At 44.1% G+C, this 25,544-nt stretch overlaps 1 pseudogene; it reads right to left on the bottom strand.

Annotated features, from left to right (window-relative positions):
* Window positions 1-16,972, bottom strand: part of LOC121282828 — a 42,746-nt pseudogene extending 25,774 nt beyond the window's left edge.
* Between the last annotated feature and the right edge of the window lie 8,572 nt (window positions 16,973-25,544).

Here is a 25,544-nt window from a genome sequence, read left to right as displayed (position 1 = left end):
GGCACCACCTGACCAGTACAGGCACCAGAACTGCATTTTCAGAAGCCTGATATCCTACTCAATGGTGGTCCTTGTGTGCAGATGGCTTTGGTTGTGGTGTCTCCACGGTTCCATTTCAGGGTTATATAAAGAGGTGAGATCCCATCTCTTCAAGGGATAACCTTTGTCTCCTTGAATCCATCCATGTAGCCTGGAGGAGTGGAAAGCTGAGCACTGGCAACCTGGACTGCCAGAAGATGGAGTCTTTACAGCTGACAGGAAAATGAGCACATACATGAAGGAAGCTCTTGTTGCGGGCATTGACTGATTGAATATTGAGGGAGTGGAAGCCCCTCCTGTTGATGAATCCAACTAGGCACTCACTGGATGCCTTGATGGCTACATGGGTACAATCAATGACGCCCTGCACCTGGGGGTATCCAGTGATGGAGATGAAACACACTTTTACCTTTGTGCCTGCGAGGTCCCTTCTGTTTGGAAAATAATGTATTGCCCAGCTCTTGCAAAGAGAGCATCAATGACCTGTGAGGGTAAAATGTAGTGCAGCCAAGAGTAAGATGCACCAAGCTTCATTGTTGATCCTTAGAAGGGCCCAGAGAAAGACCACAGTGACTTTGACTGCCACCTGCAGGGCAAGTGAGCAATGCTGCGAGTATATGGTCTTCCAACATAAAGGCACAAATCTCTGTGAATAACTAATGGAAAGTTACAGTCTTCTGCAGCACTGATTCTCCATCATTTCCAGGTAGCTCTTTCTTTGCCAGTATATCCTACAGGGACATGGCCTCATTAACCCTTGCCCCTCTCCCCTTTCCTCTTCATTCCGAGGGCTCTGCCCTTCCTGTGGAGGATGTTGCTCCTCATCACCTCTGGATCTAAAATCTAAAACTCTTGCACCCATTGCCAACTGCTGCCTTCCTTTGCACAGTTGGCCTCCCAAATGTGTTTGGAAGCCCTTATTCCCCCACATAATACCAGGAGGGTGACAACCCCTTGCGCCGCCCAAACATGTCATGACTACACTCCCTGCAATGGAGGGCACACTCGCTAGCACCCATGTGCTAATACTTGAGCGTCCATCTCAACTGTTCACTCTTTTATGGGGCCCACCTGATTTCTTGAGGCGGCCATGAATGGCTCTCTGCTGTGTTGCTGCCTTCATGCTCTTGATCGGCCCCCCAACCCAAAGTACAGCCCTTGCCCAACCCCCAATATCAGAATCTCAAGCTGGCCCAAAATGATCTCTCAATGAGCTCCTTAACAGGCTTATTTTGGCCTTACTTTTGTGAATAGGGCAGGTTCTTGGGCTGGCTTTTCCCCCACTCTGATGAAACTCCCTGGTGGTGGGAACAATGACAGAAAACCAACATGCTAGCAAAGGATAACAAAAACAAAAACAGAATTACCTGGAAAAACTCAGCAGGTCTGGCAGCATCGGCGGAGAAGAAAAGAGTTGACGTTTCGAGTCCTCATGACCCTTCGACAGAACTTGAGTTTGAGTCCAAGAAAGAGTTGAAATATAAGCTGGTTTAAGGTGTGTGTGTGTGTGTGTGTGTGTGTGTGTGTGTGTGGGGGGGGGGGGAGAGAGAGAGAGAGAAGTGGAGGGGGGTTGTGGTTGTAGGGACAAACAAGCAGTGATAGAAGCAGATCATCAAAGATGGCACAGACAACAGAACAAAAGAACACATAGGTGTTAAAGTTGGCGATATTATCGAAACGAATGTACTAATTAAGAATGGATAGTAGGGCACTCAAGGTATAGCTCTAGTGGGGGTGGGGGGAACATAAAAGATTTAAAAATATTTTAAAATAATGGAAATAGGTGGGAAAAGAAAAATCTATATAACTTATTGGAAAAAACAAAAGGAAGGGGGAAGAAACAGAAAGGGGGTGGGGATGGAGGAGGGAGCTCAAGACCTAAAGTTGTTGAATTCAATATTCAGTCCGGAAGGCTGTAAAGTGCCTAGTCGGAAGAGGAGGTCTTGTTCCTCCAGTTTCTCCAGTTGTTCTCTTCAAGAAATGCCTTCCTTGAAGAAGTTTTGTTCGTCTCTGCGAAAAGATTTCCGTATCTCTCTTTTGCCTTGCTCACCTTCATTGCTTTCCATTTCTCTCCTGGTGTTTGACAAGGTGTTTACTAAAACCCACTTTCATAGCTATATCTCCTTTCTCAGTGACTGTCTCCGTCTCCGACTTACCCCACGTGGATTTCAACTGAAATTCTACCCCTCATGTTTCGAACCCACCCAGGATTACAGGTATCTCCGGGACATAAAACGTTTCTCGGACTGCTGTTCCCGTCACATTCTGAGATCCACACTCAGTGCCATGCGCCGCCATATGAACACACTCGACCTCTCCCTCCAGCAGCACCGCCGTACCCTTTTTCAAAGCTGCGCGTGCCCCGTTTCATTTTATTTTTAAACCACACACACACACACACACACACACACACACACACACACACACCTTAAACCAGCTTATATTTCACCCGTTCCTTGGATTCACCTAGTTCTGTTGAAGGGTCATGAGGACTCGAAACGTCAACTCTTTTCTTCTCCGCCGATGCTGCCAGACCTGCTGAGTTTTTCCAGGTAATTCTGTTTTTGTTTTGGATTTCCAGCATCCGCAGTTTTTTTGTTTTTATGCTAGCAAATGATTCTATTTTCAGCGCTCACCCAACTCTGTATCTGGACCTGTGGTAGGACCAAAAAAAACAGGCCCCAAGAAGATAAAGGCAGATAGGCAAAGTCAGAGGCATTGAGAATGATTAAAATATCAATGCTTTTGTATTTACTGATTTTTTTTTTCTGCATACACTAAGAATTTAAAAGCAGGTCAATTTTACATAAATATTTAATTGTGCAGCTGTGCAATCTACTTATCTAGCTGCAGTGGATAAGGGAAGCACTAATTACTCATTTTCCAGAAATCAGTCAATAAACACTTGCTTTACATTCTCTAAGCAGAAAATGCATTTCTTTCCATTTTCTCTCATTGGCGAAGAATTGGCATTTCTTCCTTATCTAACCCACTGTAAAAATAAAATGTATTTGGCACTTGTTGCAAATCATGCCTTATATGCAAACAACAACAAATCAGAACTCTCATATCAGCAGTGAGAAAATCTAATAAAAGAGGAAGCTAACCTAATCAAATTAATGAAAAATCAAAATCCTTTTGCCTGCCATACTGCTTCTGACCAATATCAAAATACTGATGCAAATAAAGATTTCTACTATACATAAATAAATTTCTATTGTAAATAAATACATATACAAAGCTTATCCTGACCACAGTGAAATTTCTTACTGGTACGGTCATATTGCAATCTCCCTTCCCAACTCCACTATATGTAGCAAGAAATAAGTGAGAAATCTGATTATTAATACTGTTAAACCTAGCATATTTTACCCATTCATACTGAATGCTTCAGCCACTTTCTTAATGGTATGCTGCACTGGACTGTACCAGCTTATTTTCACCTGTGATCCTGACTCATGCAATTGCCTATATCCTGTATGAGACCTACACATACAGCCATCTGGCCCTCAATTTTCTTCCAGCCCTTCTTCTTAGGTTCATCTTTGCTCCTGTTATTTTTTTTCTCCCTAAAGGCCCTCTGAATGGTGCATATGCACATTCTGTATCTCTAATGCTTATCTCTCCATCCCATTCCAACACTGACATTGTCACATGCAGCAGTCTAATCACAGCATACTGGCGGTTTCACGTTAATGTCACTTCTCTCTCTCTACACAATTTCCGAATACAGCTACAGACATCATCCAAAAGTACATTGACAAGAACTGACAAATCATACCCAGCACCCTGACTCACTACAATCCTTTTACCTATAAATTTATTCCTAGCACTACCAACTAGCCACATGCTTTTCACTCAGCACCTCCACATTCTCCTCCACTACAGGATTACATTCACGACTCTTCCCACTCTATCAAAGCACACTTACCAAGTTCACATCTTTTTCATTTATCCTCCATACCTATCAGCCCATTCATCCTCCCTTATGATCCTTCCTGCTGCTATTTGTATATATACCAATGCCTCACTCCTCTCTTTGACTCCTTTGATGGTACCCCAAAATGAAACATTCATAAATTCTATATTTAAAATAATATCAATACTACAAACATAGTAACTTACATACTTATATCCTAATTCTATATTATGTATCTTTTTATTTGCCATTTAATCTACTTCACATTCAATTACTTTTATGTAACTAAAAACTGTCCTTTTCTTGTCAAATCTTTACAATTACATAATAAATAGTCGTTTGGTCATACAGAACTTGAGTATTGCTGGAAAAAAGAGACATTTTTTGTCAAAGCTTTTCTTCTTGCACTCATCCTGATAAGTTGCAAGAAAGTACCAATGTCAGGGGAAACAACATATTTATACTGTATGAGAAGAGAGTGTTGACTGGTTGGCAAATGACTCTGATTGGTAGAGGTGTTGCCATAGAGAATGTACCAGTGGATGGTGACTGACAGTTAACAGCCAAGCATTGTTTGAAATTTAAACCAGGCACCTTGACTCTGATTGGTCAAGACATTGCCATGGGGAATGAACCAGTGAATGACTGTCACTTATCTTGTTCAGCTAAAACAAGTGTAATGTGTCTACATATTCTTCCTATCTGCAAAGAACTGGGCCCTGTGTATTAACATTAATATAGCTTCCAGTGCACATAAAAGCACCACACTGTGAGCCCGACTGACAATCTTAAATTGGTTGTCAGCATAATTCTTAGTACGCTGAGGATTATTTAGCAAATATTGTCCAATTGCGGAATCACATCAAATGTTGGACACTATGTTTTGAGCTTTCTCTCTTTTTTGTCTCTTTTAGTAGCAATTATATACCGTATTTACTTTCTACACAAGATCCACAAAGCTATAAACACAAAGTTCTCTGATACATGTGAAATTCCACAAGCAGAATCTTGTGGAGGTGGGAGGGGTCTTGGCTACTGGCTAGAGAGCTGGCGAGAGCCCTGTGCCACCTCTTTACAAGAAGGCCCACTGCATCTCTTCAAGCACTTGACAGGCCATTGGCGGGCCTTCCCCTGGGATCACAGACCCTGCGAATGGAAGTCCCACCTGCTGGTAACTGCCAGTACGACACCCACCTAAGGCCTAGCGTCATCGCTGAATCCCAGGCCAGAGGTGAGTGATAGTGAGAGGGTGGTCATGGGGTGGGAGTTGCGGAGGCTCAGCAGCGAGGGCAGGATGGTGGCTCTCAGTGCACACCCATCCCCCCCTACAATTTCACAATATCGTGTCTCTCGATCAGCCATTGAGTGCCATTGAACGAGGGACCTCTGTCGGGAACCTGCAAGCAACTCCATGGGTTTGCTTGTCATGCTCCACGAATGCTGAGCCCCACCCATCCCCACCTGCCATTGGGTTAATACCAGCAACAGGGTGAGGCCGTTAACATTGGACTAAGGAATGGGAATAGGCCATTCAGCCCTTTGAGCCTGCTCCATAGCTGCTCTGATTGTGGTCTCCACTCCACTCTGCCATCTGCCCCCATGTCCCTTGACCCCCTTGTCTATCAAAAATCTGTCTAACTATACCCTGAATAAATTCAATGAGCCAGCCTCCACTGCTTTCTGGGGAAGAGAAGTACACAGACGAATGACCATTTGAGAGAAAACATTTCTCCTCATCTCCATTTTAAACAGTAGACCTCTTATTCTTAATCTGTGTCCATTGGTTCTAGTCTTTTCCACAAGAGGAAACTTTGTCCAGGTATCTACCCTATTAAATCCCCTCAGGATCTTATATGTTTCAATAAGATAACTTCTCATTCTTCTAAACTCCAATGGGTATAGTCCCAAATTGTTCAACCTTTCTTCATAAGATAAGCCCCTCATCCAAGAAATGAGTCGAGTGAACCCTCTCTGAACTGCTTCTAACTCAGTTATATCTATTTTCAAATAAGGAGACCAAAACTATACAGAGTACTCCAGATGTGGTCTCACAAAGGCCCTGTACAGCTGCAGTAAAACTTCCCTACTTTTATATTCCATTCCCCTTGCAATAAATGCCAACATTCCATTTGCCTTTCTAATCTACAGCAAGTGATTAGGAAGACACACTTCTTTTATGATTCATGTATTAGGACACCCAGATCCCTCTGTCCCACTGAGATCTGCAATCTCTCTCCATTTAAACAGTATACTGCTTTTCTGTTCTTCCTGCCAAAGTGGACAAGTTCACATGTTCCCATATTATACTCCATCTGTCAATATTTTGCCCACTCACATAACCTGTCTATATCACTTCGCAGACCCTCTATCTCCTCTTGACTGTAGACTGTAAATAGCTAATGCCACAGCACTCCACTTGCCAACCTGAAAGAGATCCATTTATCCCTACTCGCTAGCTCCTGTTAGCTAACCAATCCTTTATTCATGTTAATTTGTTACCCCTACACCATGTAATCTTATCTTGTGTAGTAACCTGTGATGTGGCACCTTATCAAATGCCTTTGGAAATCCAAGTACACCACATCTACAGGTTTCCCTTTATCAACCTAGCTTGTTACTTCCCCAAAAATCTCTAATAAATTAGTTAAACATGACTTCCCTTTCATAAACCCATGCTGACTCTGCCTGAACAAATTATAAATTTCTAAGTATCCTTCTATAACCTAATGGATTCTAGCAATTTCTCTATGACAGATGTTAGGTTAACTGGCCTCTAATTTCTTGCGTTCTGTTTCCCTCCTTTCTTGATTAAAGGTATCAAATTAGCTATTTTCCAATACACTGGGACCCTTTCAGAATCTAAGGGCAGAATTTTTCAGTCCCACTGGCAGCAGGCGTCATGGCAGAAGTGAGCGGATAATATGGTGCGAAGGCCAAAAATCTATTTCACGCTGTCATGAAACCAGTTTGTAATCGTGGACCACGTTTCCCACCATCCAATGTCGAATTTTAATGCCTTTGCATCTCATTATTGTGCTCTCACACCAGGATCATCCCCCTACATCAAATTTACCTCCCACGTCAGCATGACTTCAGAACAGTGTGCTTCATGATTGCCTTGAAAAGACGATAATCTTGCGAGCTGAACTTCAAGGGGAACTCGGAAGTGAGAGCACACAACATTGTGCAACACTCACGAGCATTGCCTGTAGGTGCTGCGAATTCGGGGGGGACCACAGGCAAGTTATTTTTTTCCCAGCTGGCTTTCAGTGCGGTGCTGGGGCAAGGCTGGTGGGTGGCATATGAAGTGGGGGGGGGCAACGCAGCACAGACTGGAGGAATTGCAGAAGCACATGCTGGGGGCAGTGTTGTGGGGAAGAGGGGTGAGGGAAGCAGCCACACACATGGAAAGGCTTGTCAAAAGTGAGCATTTGCAGCTGAGGCTGTTCCACAGCAGCCCCATTGACACGCTTGAAGTCGGGCCTCTGAAGGACAGCCATGAAGTGCACAACACACTGGCCATCCAAAAGGTAGCCAGCACTCTCTGGCACGTGTGAAGGGGCCTTCAGGCTTAACAACTTTATTAGCCGAAGTACTGAATAAAAAAAACAGGGCTGTAATGCAGGAACTGTATAAAACGCTGGTTACGCCACAGCTGGAATTTAGTGTATAGTTCTGGTCACCACATTATAGGAAGGACATAATTGCTCTGGACAGAGTACAGAGGAGATTTACAAAAATATTGCCAGGGCTTGAAAATTGCAGCCTTGAAGAAAGGTTGGATAGGCTTGGGTTGTTTTCTTTAGAACAGAGGAGGCTGAGGGGTGACCTAAATGAGATGTACAAAATTATGAAGGGCCTAGATAGGGTAGACAGGATAGACCTGATTCCCCTAGCTGAAGGGTCAATTACCAGGGGACATAGATTTAATGTGATTGGTATGAGGATTAGAGGGGGCACGAGGGAAAAGTTTTTCACCCATAGTGTGGTGGGTGTCTAGAATTCACTGCCTAAATTGGTGGTTGATGTTGACACACTCAACTCATTTAAAAGGTAAACAAAAACAAAAATACCTGGAAAAACTCAGCAGGTCTGGCAGCATCTGTGGAGAGGAGCACAGTTAACGTTTCAAGTCTGCATGACTCTTCAACTGAACTAAGGAAAAATAGAAAAGGGGTGAAATATAAGCTGGTTTAAGGGGGAGGGGTGGGACAAGAAGAGCTGGATAGAGGGCCAGTGATAGGTGGAGATAACCAAAAGACAAAACGACAAAGAGGTGTTGAAGGTGGTGATATTATCTAAAGGAATGTGCTAATTAAGGGTAGAAAACAGGACAAGCAAGGTACAGATAACACTTGTGGGGGTAGGGTGGGGTGAAGGAATCGAAAAAGGCTAAAAGGTAGAGATAACACAATGGATGGAAATACATTTAAAATCGATGGAAATAGGGGCGAAAAGAAAAATCTATATAAATTATTGGAAAAAACAAAAAGGAGGGGGAAAACTGAAAATGGGGTGGGGATGGAGGAGAGAGTTCATGTTCTAAAATTGTTGAACTCAATATTCAGTCTGGAAAGCTGTAAAGTGCCTAGTCGGAAGATGAGGTGCTATTCCTCCAGTTTGCGTTGAGCTTCACTGGAACAATGCAGCAAGCCAAGGACGGACATGTGGGCGTGAGAGCAGGGTGGAGTGGTGAAATGGCAAGCGACAGGGAGGTCTGGGTAATGCTTGCGGACAGACCGAAGGTGTTCTGCAAACCGGTCATCCAGTCTGCTTTTGGTCTCTCCAATGTAGAGGAAACCGCATTGGGAGCAACTAATGCAGTAGACTAAGTTGAGGGAAGTGTAAATGAAATACTGCTTCACTTGAAATGAGTGTTTGGGCCCTTGGACAGTGAGGAGAGGGGAAGTAAAGGGGCAGGTGTTGCATCTTCTGCGGTTGCATGGGAAGGTGCCGTGGGAGGGGGTTGAGGTGTAGCGGGTGATGGAGGAGTGGACCAGGGTGTCACGGGGGGAACGATCCCTACGGAATGCCGATAGGGGGGGTGAAGGGAAGATGTGTTTGGTGGTGGCATCATGCTGGAGTTGGCGGAGGATGATCCTTTGAATGCGGAGGCTGGTGGGGTGATAAGTGAGGACAAGGGGGACAGTATCAAGTTTCTGGGAGGGAGAATAAGGTGTGAGGGCAGATGCGCGGGAGATGGGCCGGACACGGTTGAGTGCCCTGTCAACCACCGTGGGTGGAAAACCTCGGTTAAGGAAGAAGGAGGACATGTCAGAGGAACTGTTTTGGAAAGTGGCATCATCAGAACAGATGCGATGGAGGCGAAGGAACTGAGAGAATGGGATGGAGTCCTTACAGGAAGCGGGGTGTGAGGAGCTGTAGTCGAGGTAGCTGTGGGAGTCGGTAAGCTTGTAATGGATATTGGTGGACAGTCTATCACCAGAAATTGAGACAGAGAGGTCAAGGAAGGGAAGGGAAGTGTCAGAGATCAATATTCATTACAAGCCTACCGACTTCCACAGCTACCTCGACTACAGCTCCTCACAACCCCGCTTCCTGTAAGGACTCCATCCCATTCTCTCAGTTCCTTTGCCTCCGTCGCATCTGTTCTGATGATGCCACTTTCAAAAACAGTTCCTCTGACATGTCCTCCTTCTTCCTTAACCGAGGTTTTCCACCCAAGGTGGTTGACAAGGCCCTCAACTGTGTTCGGCCCATCTCTCGCACATCTGCCCTCACACCTTCTTCTCCCTCCCAGAAACATGATACTGTACCCCTTGTCCTCACTTATCACCCCACCAGCCTCCGCATTCAAAGGATCATCCTCTGCCATTTCCGCCAACTCCAGCATGATGCCACCACCAAACACATCTTCCCTTCACCTCCCCGGTGGCATTCTGTAGGAATCGTTCCCTCCGTGACATCCTGGTCCACTCCTCCATCACCCGCTACACCTCAATCCCCTCCCACGGCACCTTCCCATGCAACCGCAGAAGATGCAACACCTGCCCCTTTACTTCCCCTCTCCTCACTGTCCAAGGGCCCAAACACTCATTTCAAGTGAAGCAGTATTTCACTTGCACTTCCCTCAACTTAGTCTACTGCATTAGTTGCTCCCAATGCGATTTCCTCTACATTGGAGAGACCAAAAGCAGACTGGATGACCGGTTTGCAGAACACCTTCGGTCTGTCCGCAAGCATTACCCAGACCTCCCTGTCGCTTGCCATTTCAACACTCCACCCTGCTCTCATGCCTACATGTCTGTCCTTGGCTTGCTGCATTGTTCCAGTGAAGCTCAACACAAACTGGAGGAACAGCACCTCATCTTCCGACTAGGCACTTTACAGCCTTCCAGACTGAATATTGAGTTCAACAATTTTAGATCATGAACTCGCTCCTCCATCCCCACCCCCTTTCCGATTTTCCCCCTCCTTTTTGTTTTTTCCAATAATTTATATAGATTTTTCTTTTCCCACCTATTTCCATTATTTTTAAAGGTATTTCCATTGTTTTATCTCTACCTTTTAGCCTTTATCGATTTCTTCACCCCACCCCCACTAGCGCTATCTGTACCTTGCTTGTCCTGTTTTCTACCCTTAATTAGCACCCTTAATTCCTTTAGATAATATCACCACCTTCAACACCTCTTTGTCCTTTTGTCTGTGACATCTTTTGGTTATCTCCACCTATCACTGGCCTTCTATCCAGCTCTTCTTGTCCCACCCCCCACCCCCCTTAAACCAGCTTATATCTCACCCCTTTTCTATTTTTCCTAGTTCAGTTGACGAGTCATGCGGACTCAAAATGTTAACTGTGCTCCTCTCCACAGATGCTGCCAGACCTGCTGAGTTTTTCCAGGTATTTTTGTTTTTGTTTTGGATTTCCAGCATCCGCAGTTTTTTGCTTTTATCATTTAAATGCAGCTGAAGTGCTGTAATCTGCAAGGCTACGGATCAGGTGCTGGAAAGTAGGATTAAAAATGAGCAGCAAGCTTCTTTTTTCTCTTTTTATGGCCGGCACAGTCACGATGGGATGGACGGCATCTTTCTGCCCTACAATTTTTCTATAGTTCTAACCAAGAGAGGTTCTTAGGACACATATGCTAATCTATGCATCACTCTCTTTGATCCTGCAGGAGGAGACCATGAGGATCATGGAGCCTGGGGATTTAGCGGTATGTATCATGGCTTACAAGGAGCAGAGAAGGAGAAGAGAGCAGCGGCGGGCACCTGGCTCGACAAAGGGAGGAGCACTTCCCTCAAGATGAAGGGGCGGCAGGACCTGTTGCTCACACAGCTGGAGATCCACAGAGAGCCATCACTTGTAGCTGCCTCTCTAGCCGGCACCTGTCATTCTTGCAGATGACTGAGAACCAGTGCTGCTGAAGACTGCGCATGCCTAGGGAACTGGTCAGTCACATATGCCACTTGTTCCAGGATTTGATGCCAATGGGACTTGGAGGTCATCCACTGCCAGTTGTCATGAAAGGGACCACGGCATTAAATTTTTATGCCTGTAGCTCATTCCAGGGCTCCACAAGTGACCTGTGTGGGATCTCGCAAGCCTCCACATCTCCTCTGATAATGCAAAGTGCATTGTACTGCCAAAAATAAACACATTCTTATTTTCTGAAAAAGTCATATGGACTCCAAATGTTAACTCTGTTTCTCTCTCCTCAGATGCTGCCAGACCTGCTGAGTTTTTCCAGCATTTTCTGTTTTGACATCCTTATTTTGTGTTAATTTTCCTGTACTTTTCCAATTCCCTTGGGAAAATATTTTGTAAAAACATTACTAACCCAGCAGATGGAAGGAATAGATCGACTTTTTTCTTTATACAGAAGCAAAATAAATCCTATTTTTATGAAGTGGTACTATCACAAAATTTTTGACTTTACTAAAACAAACTCAGTGATTAAAACTAAACTCAATGTATGCACACATCACCCAATACAACTGTTGATTTAATTATTTTTCCAACATACCAAAGGGTACACCCGCTCCTTTCTATAATACATTAATATTTCAAACTAAAATTTAAACCATAGTGAATGCCCCTACATCTTTTGCAATACATCTAAAACAAATTGATGATAAAAAGTAACTTCCATCTAACATTTCTAACTGTAGATCATCCACCATGTTTTAAAATCTCCAACTTTAAGTTTTCTTCCACTAGAGGGAGTAAGATGCAAAATCAAAACTAAAGCAGTTCAAAAATAATGCATTCTAAGAACTACCCACAGATGCAGCCAGATGGTGAGTAAGTCTTTTCTCCGCTTTCATTCAACAATGTGCTTCTGGGCTTCTTAGGCTATTTGAAGTTTACTGTCAATAGGTGGTTATGGGCTGCATAGTAAAACCCATTATAAACAGGGTTGAAATTGGTAGTCACATCTCACATAGGGTTAGCAGCAAAAAGAGATTTTCATTACGTTAGTCTGAGTTGGATTTGAGCGCACCTCTGAGATGCAGCACCAATAGCTACTATAATACACTGTAACTTCTCCAATATGGAAATCTATTGTTCAGAAACTCCAGTTGTCTGGAAATTTTTTGAGCACGCCCAAGCATTCGTTCAATGTCATCAACTGCATTTTAGTGCAGTACTTTGGGAGCAGAAACTTGGAAGATACAGTATTTGAATAGGTATTACTGCATTATAATGTTTTATCACTTTTTTTATGTTTCAGGTAAATATCTATATCTATTGTGTTTTCCAATTCACACACTTGTGGTTAGGCATTCTAACATCATTCTTTAATTCAGACAATTTCAAAATCCAGAAATGACTTGGTCCCAAGAAATCCAGACTGGAGCGGCCCCTTATACAAATGTTATACTATAACACCAATAGCTTACCCGCTACTCCATTTATCTCCCCAACTAAATAGAAAGGGGACTATGATATTGACATTATCATTTAAAACATATCTTGTATATGACCAAAGTTTGAATTATGTGCACTCAGGGTCAGTATGCAAGTTCATAAATGTGACCGCCAGAGGTAAAAAACAATGGTACTGTGTTTTTAAAAGTAGGGTTACTGATGAATATGTTCTATACCTGAAAATAATAAAGTTTGATATGGAAACTCATATGGAAATTAGAAAGTCCTCACACTAAAATGATTAAAGGTGTCTGGATTTACAATGCATGTTTGCACAGCTGGTTCGGAAAGAGACAGGTTACTTTACTAATAAGCACAGAAATTTTAAGTGCAGCAGCATTTGTAAATTCAGAGGACAGGTTAGTGTTTCAGATGAATATTATATTTGAAACATTAACCTACCACTTCTCTTTACAGATGCTGATTGACCTGCTGTACATTTCTAACATTTTGTGTTTTGGTTCCATGTAGGCCTTTTTATGTGAATCCACAGGTTTGCATCTACTTGAAAGTGATGTCAAATTTAATTAACTTTGTGAAAAAATACAAATTAGAAACAATTTAATTTAAGGCAGTTCCACTTTCTTCAACATTGCAGTCACGAGTGTCTTTATATGGCATTAACAATTTTGCATAACTAATATATATTGGACTTTTCTCAAGTGAGCCAGTCTGGCGATAAGTCACATTATTTCTGTTGTATTTTTACTGGTTTATCAAACAGTTGGGTCAGTTTAAGTTCAAAGCAAACAAAAATGCCTGATCCCTTAAAGAATTTTGTATGGTAGAGTCCTGGGGAGTCAAATTTAGGCCATTTATTTAAAGAAATTGTATAAATGCAATATGATATTCATTTCTTAACTCTTAGTAGAGTCATTAAATTGTTACCACCATTAGAATTATCTTTCTGCAACAATGTGCATTTTCCTTAAGATATGGAAGAACCATGTGTTTCTCTCCAAATATGGAGAAAAATGAGAATACAAAGAAGACAACAAACTAAAACAAACCAGCTCTGAAGAAGAGTCATACGGACGCGAAACATTAACTCTGTTTCTCTCTCCACAGATGCTGCCAGACCTGCTGAGTTTTTCCAGCATTTCCTATTTTTATTTTAAACTAAAACAAAACTCTTCCAAGTAAAAGATGAAAGGAATCACTTGAGGTGGAACGGTCCCAGATTTGCACAATTGTGGTAGCGGGCGGGTAAAACAATGTTTTACCCGCTGGAAGCAATGGCAGTTTTTCACACAATATCATGCCAAACCTGCTGCATTAATTATGCATTCCCGGGAACCATGCCATTTCCATGGCGGGCGAGTTCTCATTCGTCCGCCATGCCATCACCTCTTCGCTTCATCACACCAGGCGCCATATTTAAAGTCCAGCCATGTGCACACCTTTCAGTGTTTCCAACCCACAACTGCTGCAAAGAAGACACAGTCCTGAAAGGCAAAAAGAGTGCAGTCCCCAGGTTCAATGATGCGTCCCTGTGCGCCTTTTGGACACAGTGGAGGCTCGCTGTGATGTCCTCTAACCCCGCTCTGGCCGCAGGATGGGCAGCAACCTCACTAATCCGGCTTGGGAGGCAGTGGCAGCGCCAATAACCTGCAAAAGAGGACAGCCACCCAGTGCCAAAAAAAATGAATGGTCTCATCTGTTCCACCAAGGTAATTCACTCTTCTTATCACTTTCAACTCACACATTCACAAACCCATCACACAACCACAGGGATCTCATCTCAAGGGACAACACAACTAACTCTCACACATACGCTCACATCTCCTTCAGGCTCATACACTCTTGAGCTCACGTCCTCATCCTGTCCATGGCTCCAGTCACCACACAAACATTCCACACAGTGCCATGTGTCCTGCTGACACTCTCTCCATCTGTTTTCATGCAAGAGAAGCCTACTCACATCAGCAGGAAGAGGTCCCAGACCGGGGATGGAGTGGCCCACATTAGGCCCCTCACTCACTTTGAGGAGTGTGCCATTGCACTGACTGGTGAAAACATGGACAGTGCCTGTGGTGACGGTGAAGTCAGCATTGAACACCCTCATGAGGATCCTGTACCACATCAGCCCTCTCTCAATGCAAATATGAGTGCTCTCTTTCCTGCTTTTGACTCTGCTTCCATGCACTAATCATCTCTCCTTTAGTTCACAGGGAGCTCTGCCAAACAACTGACACCCTCAGCCAGTCAGTCCCTCAGCTCAAATCACGTTCTCACCTCCAGCCAAGAGGACACCTCCTCCATTGAAGAGCTGGAAAGAAGCAGTCTGGAAGACTTGTCACAGTGCTTACCCAAACCTTCACCAGCATAAAGACACATACCTTTGTGGGGCCCAGATATAGAGCAGGCTTGGGTTCACAATCTGGTGGTCACCATACAGACATGTATCCGCAGCAGGAGGAGACAGGTTCAGCTAAGCTCCCTGGCACTTGGAGGACTGCTGGGAAGCAGCATCCATGAGGTCCGAGTCAGATGACGAACCTCTGGATTTGGTCTTCCAACTCATCCTGGAGAGTCAGCAGAAGGCTTGGGAACATCATGCAGGGCTGTTGGAAGCTCTCAACAGAGTGGCTTGCGACTCAGAGGAGTGTGTCTGCCTGCTCTCTGATGAAGTGGTGCCCACATGTGCGTATATGGACTTCTCCAAGGGGAGGATGGCGGAAGTCATGGAGACCCTGGTCCAGCAGAACTCGGAAATATAGCAGACCTGCACTCCATCGTTGGAGCCATGGGTGAGTTCCTGCAGTGGCAACGTGAGAGGGAAGCGGGGCACCTCGACATCCCTCCAGGTGCTCCTTCCCCTCATGAAGTCAGGCCAGGACCCCCTGGGCACCCGAAAGGAGGGGAAGCGGCAGCTGGGCACCCCTATGTCATCCACTCAGTAATCTCAGAGGCTGTCCTCTCCCTCTGAGTCCCATTTGTCTGTGAGCCCCTCAACCTCGTCCTCTGTCACCGTAGACAGAGCAGCTGGCTAACGAGTGATTCTGGAGGGAAAAGTGTGTCCGTGTATGTATTTGTGTGTGTGTATGGCAGGGCCTTTGGGGACTTCATGCAAGCACTCTGCCACGCATGTGAATCCTTCACGTATCACACCTCAATGTCCAGAGCATTTTCTATGCTGCCTGCTGAGGTTAACTTTCAGTTGTCTATCTGAGCTGACCTGCATCTCCGCCCATCCACTGATCACACTTCCAAGCAGCACCTGATCTCATCCACTATGACTCTCATTTCACTTTCAATTTAGACAGCAAGGTGGTGATTCAGATTTTCATTCGCTTCCCTGTCCTTTCCCGTTCCCCAGTCACACATATCCTTTCCCCAACACTGTCAACCCCCTGGCATCACCTTCCATCTCCCTTACCAGCCTACCAGCCACAACCCTTATCCTTTGGGGATGGCCAAGTGAACGCCCACATTCCCTTCCTTCCCAAAAATCCCACCCCTTTCCACATTCAGCTCCCCGACCTCCTCCTTCGAACCCCAGGGTCCACATCTGCCTCCGAGTCACCAACAACACTCGCTGTCCCTTCTACCGCTATCGTCGAACCCTCACCTTCCCACCCTACTGCCTCACTCTGCTCTCAGTTATTCTCACCAATCCGTCATAACATGCCCACCCTCAGTTTACTTCCCAGGAGGCAGACATGGGTTCATCAGAGCCCGCCCTTGTACGTACACCTGGACATGCCCCCCTCTAGACCCCTTCTCCCCTCCGGACCCCTTATTTCTTCCGCCACCTTTAGTCTTCCCCCCACCCGACTCTTTCCTCTAGCCCTACTTCTTCCTCCAGCCTTACTCCTTCCCCCTTCCTGACTCCTTCAGACACCCTTACTTCTTCCTCCAGACTTACTTCTTCCTCCAGACTTACTCATTCCCCCTTCTCAACTCCTTCCTCCATCCGTACTTCTTCCTCCACCCTTACTCCCTCCCCTCTCCATATTCCTTCCTCCCCCCACCCCGGACTCCCTCCCCTCTCTGCACTCCTTCCTCTTCCTGGGCTCCCTCCCTTCTCCGCACCTCTTCCCACTTCCAAATACCTTCCCTTACACCTTCTGCACCCCCCCCCTTACACCTACCTCCCCAGTTGCCGTCTTCTTCCCCATTATCCCCTCCTACCCCCATACTCCCTCCCCACCCCGACACCTTAGTTCCCCCGCCACAACCTCACCCCTGCGACACTTTCATTCCTCCCCTCCCAACTTTACCCCCCTTGACAATTCTTCCTCTCCCAATCGATCCTAGACCTTCCTCTCCCAACCCCCAGTACATCTTCTTCTCCCAAACACAGCTGGACCTTCCTCTCCACCCCCTCAACCATCATCCATTGTGAGCAGACCCTCAATGGTGACTTTACAACTTCTGTGAGCTGTTTTGCAGCACAGCCATGTCCATGAGAATCCATCCAGCATGCATGGACATTCCTTCAGCATGCCGTTACTGTCAGGATCCAGTATCTTCTACTCCTCTGACATCCATGATGTGAGCAAGGCCCTGACAGTAAGTCCCGACTTCTCCACATCGAACTTGTCAAGACTTGTATTTCACCAGTGTATTTTCCCACCGGTGTGGGCAGACGATTCAGCGGGGGTGTGGAGGGGAGGACGATTCTGGCAGTTTAGCCTTATAATGATATGCAGATGTATTATAATGGGGTACCTCACAGCCGATAGCAGGAAACACAGCCTGCCGTCGACGGGCTGAGCGGATGATCACAAACTGGTTTCATGATGTTGTGAAATCGATTTTCAGCTTTCTCGCCATATCGTCCCCTCACACTGCCGAACACACCCGAAGCCAGCAGGCATGGAAAATTCCGCCCAAGGCTTCCACTACAGTACCAATAATATTAATATCACTCTTTGTAAATCCACTGTTTTCACCCGATGCAACTGTGCATTGGATATACCGCACCTATCTATACTTATTGTCTCAGTCCTCAATCTTGTTCCATTAGCATAGAACTAAATTGTAACGCCATTTTTATAATGGCGATTAAAAATTGTAACACAGATTTTCTTGCTAAATATCAACACTCCTGTTTCAGAAATTATAGAATGCTGCATTGCAGAGCAAAATCAAAGTATCTCTTGAATAGATTTCACAAAAATCAGGATCTGAGTTTTCACATCACATCATCCAACTGTCTCTTGAAGGAATCTAACATTTTTGCCTCCACTACACAGTCTAGCAGATTGTTCAAAGCATTTGTCATTCTTTGCAAAAAGAATTTTTCCCAATATGTCATAACTTTCCTTTACTTAAGTTTTGACCTATGCCTCCTAGTTCTAGTATCCTGATTTACTTTGCAGTAGCACTCTAGATATACTTTGCCTTTGTTGTCTAATATCTTGTATACTTCAAAGGTCCCTTTTATTTTTCTGATGTTTCTCAATTGCCCCAGGCGTTTATGGAAAAAATGAAGATATTTTTGCCTAGTTTTGGTTCAGTGGCTGTTTCTTTAAATCCAATCACAGTATATAAGGGGGCCAACAGTCTGCATTGAGGAAGGATAAACAAGGAGATTTTCAATGGGAGGTTTGGAATTTGCAATGGAACCTAGATCCTCCAAGTTTCCACCCTATTTCCATTATGTCCCAAGGGCAGGTAACTGGGGGTAAATGCAAATCCTCTGCTCTATGTCCTGTAAATGCTTTGGAGCATATGAGGGGTATTCTCAGGTTACTTCAGAATGGGCCCAGTGGAACTTTTGCCAGCTCAGTTACATTGAGGCCTACTAAAAGCCATCCATTCCCACATGTTAATTTTGAATCACCTTATGTCAAAGTCCTCAAATTTACATGCAGTATTTTTGTTAATCCATGCATATTTGTTAAATACTTCAATTCAGTACTGATTGGCCATATTAACTATTCTCTGCTCATTCTCAGTTTCATCCCCATTTGGCACATTTCAGTATCTCATTGCTTCCATGATTACACTTTTGCTGTTAAGAGTTTTACCATGATTTAAGAAGGGAGTGAGGCAAAAGACGGGAAATTACAGGCCGATTAGCCTGACCTCGGTCGTTGGTAAGATTTTAGAGTCCATTATTAAGGATGAGATTTCAGAATACTTGGAAATCGGGCAAAGTCAGCATGGTTTCATCAAGAGGAGGTCATGCCTAATAAATCTGTTAGAATTCTTTGAGGAGGTAACGAGTAGGTTAGACAAAGGAGAGCCAATGGATGTTATCTACTTGGACTTCCAGAAGGCCTTTGACAAGGTGCCACACAGGAGGCTGCTCAGTAAGATAAGAGCCCATGGTGTTAGAAGCAAGGTAATAGCATGGATAGAAGATTGGCTGTCTGGCAGGAGGCAGAGAGTGGGGATAAGGGGGCCCTTCTCAGGATGGTGCCCGGTGACTAGTGGAGGGGTCAGTGTTGGGACCACAACTTTTCACTTTATACATTAATGATCTAGATGAAGGAACTGAGGAAATCCTGGCTAAGTTTGCAGATGATACAAAGATAGATGGAGGGACAGGCAGTATTGAGGAGGCGGGGAGGCTGCAGAAGGATTTGGAAAGGTTAGGAGAATGGGCAAAAAAGTGGCAGATGGAATACAACATGGGGAAGTGTGAGGTCATGCACTTTGGTAGGAAGAATAGGCAAAGACTATTTTCTAAATAGGGAGAGAATTCAGAAATTTGGAGTGCAAAGGGACTTAGGAGTCCTAGTCCAGGATTCTCTTAAGGTTAACTTGCAGGTTGACGCGGTAGTTAGGAAGGTAAATGCAATGTTGGCATTTATTTCGAGAGGACTAGAATATAAAAGCAGGGATGTGCTGCTGAGGCTTTATAAGGCTCTGGTCAGACCACATTTAGAATATTGTGAGCAATTTTTGGCCCCGTATCTCAGGAAGGTTGCGCTGGCCCTGGAGAGGGTCCAGATGAGGTTCACGAGAATGATCCCCGGAATGAAAGGCTTAACATATGAGGTACATTTGAGGACTCTGGGTCTATACTCGATGGATTTTAGAAGGATGAGGGGGGATCTGATTGAAAGGAAGACCTTTTAGAACAAAGATGAGGAGAAACTTCTTTAGCCAGAGAGTGGTGAATCTATGGAATTCATTGCCACAGAGGGCTGTGGAGGCCAGGTCATTGAGTGTATTTAAGACCGAGATAGATAGGTTCTTGATTGGTAAGGGGATCGGGGATCAAAGATTACGGGGATAAAGCGGGAGAATGGGGTTGAGAAACTTATCAGCCATGAGTGAATAGCGGAGCAGACTCGAAGGGCCGAACGGCCTAATCTCTGCTCCTATGTCTTATGGTCTTATGGTGAACTTCAGACCTAATGCGCTTTATGTAACAAAGACCAATATATCCTCACCTTGGCAGCCACCTCCACTCAACTTCAGCCAAAAAAACTGTTGAATTGTTTATATATGTCTTCATCACCTCTAAACATGACTACTCCACTTTGCCATAAATTCCTACCTGTCCAAACCGCTGCCACATATATTGTGCTCAACAAACTGCCACTTCCAGAGAAACTCAGATGCAGGAAATTGCATATCAAATTTGGACTCCTCAATGTATGCTTTGCATCCGCAAAATCTGACGCAATGGGGACCAATTTCTTCCTCATTATGTGCAAATTCTTTGGAAAAAACATATAGCAACTTTTATTTTAATAGTGCCATTACAAAAAAATAGGGATATTTCTTTGTATAAATAAGGAGTGCAGCTCCAACAACATTCAAGAAGCTCAACACCATTGAGGACAAAGCAACCCATTTAATTGGCATCCCACACAACAACTTGAGTATTCACTCCCTCCACCACTGACCTATAGTGGCAACAGTGTGTACCATATACAAGATGCGCTGCAGCAAGTCACCAAAGTTATTTCAACAGCACCTTCCAAACCCATGCCCTCTATCACCCAGAAGGACATGGGCAGTGGACACATGGGAACACCATCACCTGTAAGTTCCGTCCACGACACGCACCATCCTGATCTGGAATTATATTGCCATTCCTTCACTGCTGCTGGGTCAAAATCCTAGAACTCCCTTCCTCACGGTACTGTGTACCTACACCACATGGACTGCAGCAGTTCAAAAAGGCCTCCACCACCTTCTCAAGTGCAATTAAGGACGACCAACAAATGCTGCCCTTGCCAGTGACACTCACATCTCATGAAAGAATAAAAAACATTTCCTGTGATTTCTTTATAATGAAATGTATGAATCTGTGTTTTAAAGAATTCTTATTTAAAAATAAACTTGAGCAACAAATGGACTAAGAAAAGAGAGCTTTTGGTATTACCATAGGACTAATCCTTTGAACTAACAGCAGCACTTTTATCCATATTTTGAAATGTGAAATACATAAAAAGTTAAGTTACATTTTAAAATGGTTACTTTAAAACACATATTCAGTTTTGAATTACTTCTTGGTCTCACCCCTATCTTGGTAACCGCCTCTAACATTCTGAAAACTCTGCACTCCTCCAACTCTGGCCTCTTATGCATCCTCCAGTACCTTTACCTCACCTTTGGTGGCCAGGCCTTTGGCTGTCAATGCCGTAAGCCTTGGAATTCCCTCCCTAAACCTCTCTGCCTCTTTCTCTCCTTCGAAGGCTGTATTAATATAGTGTGCTCATGTATCACCGTTTTCCAGGAATAGTCTCTGAATCCCAAGGCAAATAGTGTCCCTGGTTCACAAAACCCATCCTCAAATACCCTGTCTTTTAATTTCTCATGTTAAAATATGTCTGAAGCATAAATGGTGTACAGCACAGAGTATGTAGTACAAGTTGCCTGCTAAGTTTCTAAATAATAAGAAGAAATGTATTAGAGAGAAATATCTAGTCATTTCTGTTGTCATTATTACTGTTAGCTATGACATAGATAATAGAGCACTATTACAGTTCCCATAGTTGTTTTGAGGCTGACTGACATTGAACAGATGCAAGATTTGAGATTTGATGTGCAGTAAAATGAAAATTATGCCACCAACCAGCTTTAACAACCAGCTTCCAAAGGATTTTCCATATTTATGACTAAATAGAAAAATAACATCTGTATTTAACATTTAATATGCCAGTCAGTATTTTTAATTTAGAGTGCAGACAGGACATATATAAAAGAACATGAAGGTACCCCAAAACATATGCCACTCTTATAGCATGTGCTAGTTCAAGCTGTGTTAGCGCTTTTGTTTGCAAAGTTGAATCAACACAGACTAGGCCATATAGATAGTGGATGTGAAAAGCAGTGAAATATATTATTTATAAACAGTGTTTGAATGTAGGATATTCTTCTGGCAGATGGTGAACAGCCAGAGATCGTGGTACACATTGGTACCTATGACATGGGTAGGAAGGGGGATATGGTCCTGCGATCAGAATTTAGAGAGCTAGGTAAAACATTAGCAAGCAGAACCTCAAATATAGTAACCTCCCGAGTACTCCCAGTGCCATGTTGCAAGTGAATACAGAAATAGAAGGATGAGGCAGATGAATGCATGGCTGGAAAGATGGTGCAGGAGGAAGAGCTTTAGATTCCTGGGAATCTGGAACTGGCTTTGAGGAACTTGGCACCTGAACAGAGCTGGGGCTGAGTTCCTTGCGGGGTTTGCTGACGCTGTTGGGAGGGCTTTAACCTAACTCAGCAGGGACGTGGGAACCAGGAGAGAATATTAAAGAGGAACACCAGGGTGTGCAAAATACCAGGAGAGACAGATAGCACTAGTATAGAGAACAGTAAGTTAATAGGTAGAGTTGGAGTAAGGGAGAAAGTAATTAAGTCTAAATCAGGGTTCGTGTATGTACGTGAATGCACAGATTGGGGAGTTACAGGTGCAGATTGCCTTGTGAAAGTATGATGTGACAATAACATGAGGTGGACCAAGTAGATCAAGTGTCAGTGAGGGAACATTTGGGAGACGGTGATCATTGTATCTAGATTTAGGATGACGGTAGAAAAGGACACTAGGTAATCCAGAATATGAATAGTTAACTGGAGGAGAGCTGACATCAATGGGGTAAGAACAGAGCTGGGCCGGATAGACTGGAGCCAAAGGCTGGCAGGAAAAACTGTAGCCGAACAATGGGCTATCTTCAAAGAAGAAATGATTCGGGCACAGTCAAGGTATATTCCCTCAAAAGCGAAAGGTAGGGCAACCAAATCCAGAACTCCCTGGATGAAAATGGAGATAGGAATTAAGACAAAGGAGAAAAAGTGTGCTTATAATAGGTATCAGGTAGAAAATACAATTGAGAACCAAGCTGAATACAGAAGGTTCAGAGGGGAGGTGAAAAAGCATAATAGAGGAACGAAGAGAGGTTATAAGAAAAGACTTGCAGCCAACATAAAGGGGGATCCCAAAGTCTTCTAAAGGCACATTAATAGTAAAAAGGTGGTAAAAGGAGAATTAGGGCCAATTAGGGATCAAAAAGGGGATTTACACATGGAGGCAGGGGGCAAGACTGAGGTGTTAAATGAATACTTTGCATCTATCTTTACCTAGGAAGCAGATGCCACCGAGACCACAAAGGCAGAGGAGGAAACTCTGTCATGAGAAGGGTTCAAAATCGATAAGGAACAAGTGTTGGATAAACTGTCGGTGCTCAGATTTGACAAGGGACTGGGACCAGATGATATGCATCCGAGGATACTGAAGGAGGTGAGAGTGGAAATTGCAGGGGCACTAGCCATAATCTTTCACTCTTTCCTAGGCTCAGGTAAGATGCCAGGGGACTAGAGAATTGCAACCATTATGCCCTTGTTCAAAAAAGATTGTAAGGAAAGGCCCAGCAATTACAGACCAGTCAGTTCAACTTCAGTGGTGGGGAAGTTTCTAGAAACAAGTATTCAGGATAGAATTAATAATCACGTGGAAAATGTGGATTGATTAGCACAAGCCAGCATGGATTTCTGAAGGGGAAATCATATTTAACTAACTTGCTTGAGTTTTTTGAAGGGGTAACAGAGAGGGTTCATGACAGTAATGCTGATGTGGTGTACATAGATTTTCAAAAGGCATTCGATACAATGCCACACAACAGACTTGTGAACAAAGGTATGGTGATGGACAGCAGCAATGTGGATACAAAATGGCTGAATAATAAGAAACAGAGAGTAATGGTCAATGGATATTTTTCAGGCTGGAGGAAGGTTTGTAGTGGAGTTCCCCAGGGGTCACTATTGGGACCCTTGCTTTTCCTGGTATATATCTAGATCTTGGCACGCAGGGGACAATTTCAAAGTTTGTGAATGATACGAAACTTGGAAGCATTGTAAACTGTGAGATGGACAGTGTAGAACTTCAAAAGGACATGGACAAGTTGATGGAGTGGGCAGATAGGTGGCAGGTGAAGTTCAATACTGAGAAGTGTGAAGTGATGCATTTTGGTAGGAAGAACATGGAGAGACAATATAAAATAAGGGGTACAATTCTTAAGGCGGTGCAGGAGCAGAGGGATCTGGGTGTACATGTGCATAGGCCATTGAAGGTGGCAGGACAGTTGGAGAAAGCAGTCAATAAAACAAACAGTATCCTGGGCTTTATTAATCGGGGCATAGAGTAGAAGAGCGAGGAGATTATGCTGAACTTGTACAGGACACTAGTTAGACCTCAGCTGGAGTAATGTATATAGTTCTGGACATCACAATATAGGAAGGATGTGAATGCAATGGAGAGTGCAGGAGTGGTTTACAAGAATGGTTCCAGGAATGAAACACTTTAGTTATGAAGATAGGTTGGAAAGATTGGGACTGTTCTCCCTGGAGAGGAGAAGGCCAAGAGGAGATTTGACAAAGCGTTCAAAATCATGAGGAGGCTGAATAGATAGGTAGAAACTGTCCCGCTCATAAAAGGATCCAGAATGAGAGGGCGCAGATAAAGTGATTTGCAAAAGCAACTGTGATGTGAATAAAACTTTTTCACACAGTGAGTGCCTCAAGTGTGGAATGCAGTGTCTGGAAGTGGTGGAGGCAGGTTCGATCAAGGCATTCAAGAGGGTTTTGGATGATTATTTGAATAGAAACAATGTGCAAGGGTATGGGGAAAAGTAAGAATAGCATTAAGTCATAGTGCTCACTTGGCGAGCTGGTGCAAACATGATGGGCTGAATGGCCTCCTTCTGCACCATAACAATTCTGTGATGTACTTCAATGGTCTGGTAAATTTATTTTGAAATTGGTAACACATTTGTCCTATTGTTAAAATATAGGCTGGTGGGAAAAAATTGCCTTGTTCAGCTGCATACCTTACATTTTTGGCTTTGTTGCTGTACTCCTACCCCGTCTGTCCCTGAAATCAGTTTGCAAACTACAATCGCCCCACCTTAAAACCTACCTCTTCGATCAAGCTTCAGATCACTGCTTTATAATCTCCTCCTTTGACTCAGCTTCGTGTTTTTTCTCTCTGACTACACTCCTATGAAAAGCTTTGGGCCTTTTCTAAAATGACCAACCGATGGATGGAATGGCCAACTGAACAAAGGTGCCGGTGCCCGCCGACCCCAAAACCCGCAATCAGGTGTAAAGCAGAAACCAGATCGACTCCCAAACGCATCAAGTGCCTCTGTTGGATGACGTCAAACATAAACACAGAAAATGCTGGAAATACTCTAACTCCAGCCCAGCGGCAGCCAATCACTGAGAGGAGACGCAAGCCTTGCTTCTGCCAATCACCGAGTCCAAAGCTCAGACTTCAGCCCA

Source organism: Carcharodon carcharias, chromosome 10 (assembly GCF_017639515.1).
Source record: "Carcharodon carcharias isolate sCarCar2 chromosome 10, sCarCar2.pri, whole genome shotgun sequence".
NCBI lineage: Eukaryota > Metazoa > Chordata > Chondrichthyes > Lamniformes > Lamnidae > Carcharodon > Carcharodon carcharias.
The sequence above is the reverse complement of the archived record's forward strand: the minus strand, read 5'-3'. Positions and strand labels throughout refer to the sequence as shown.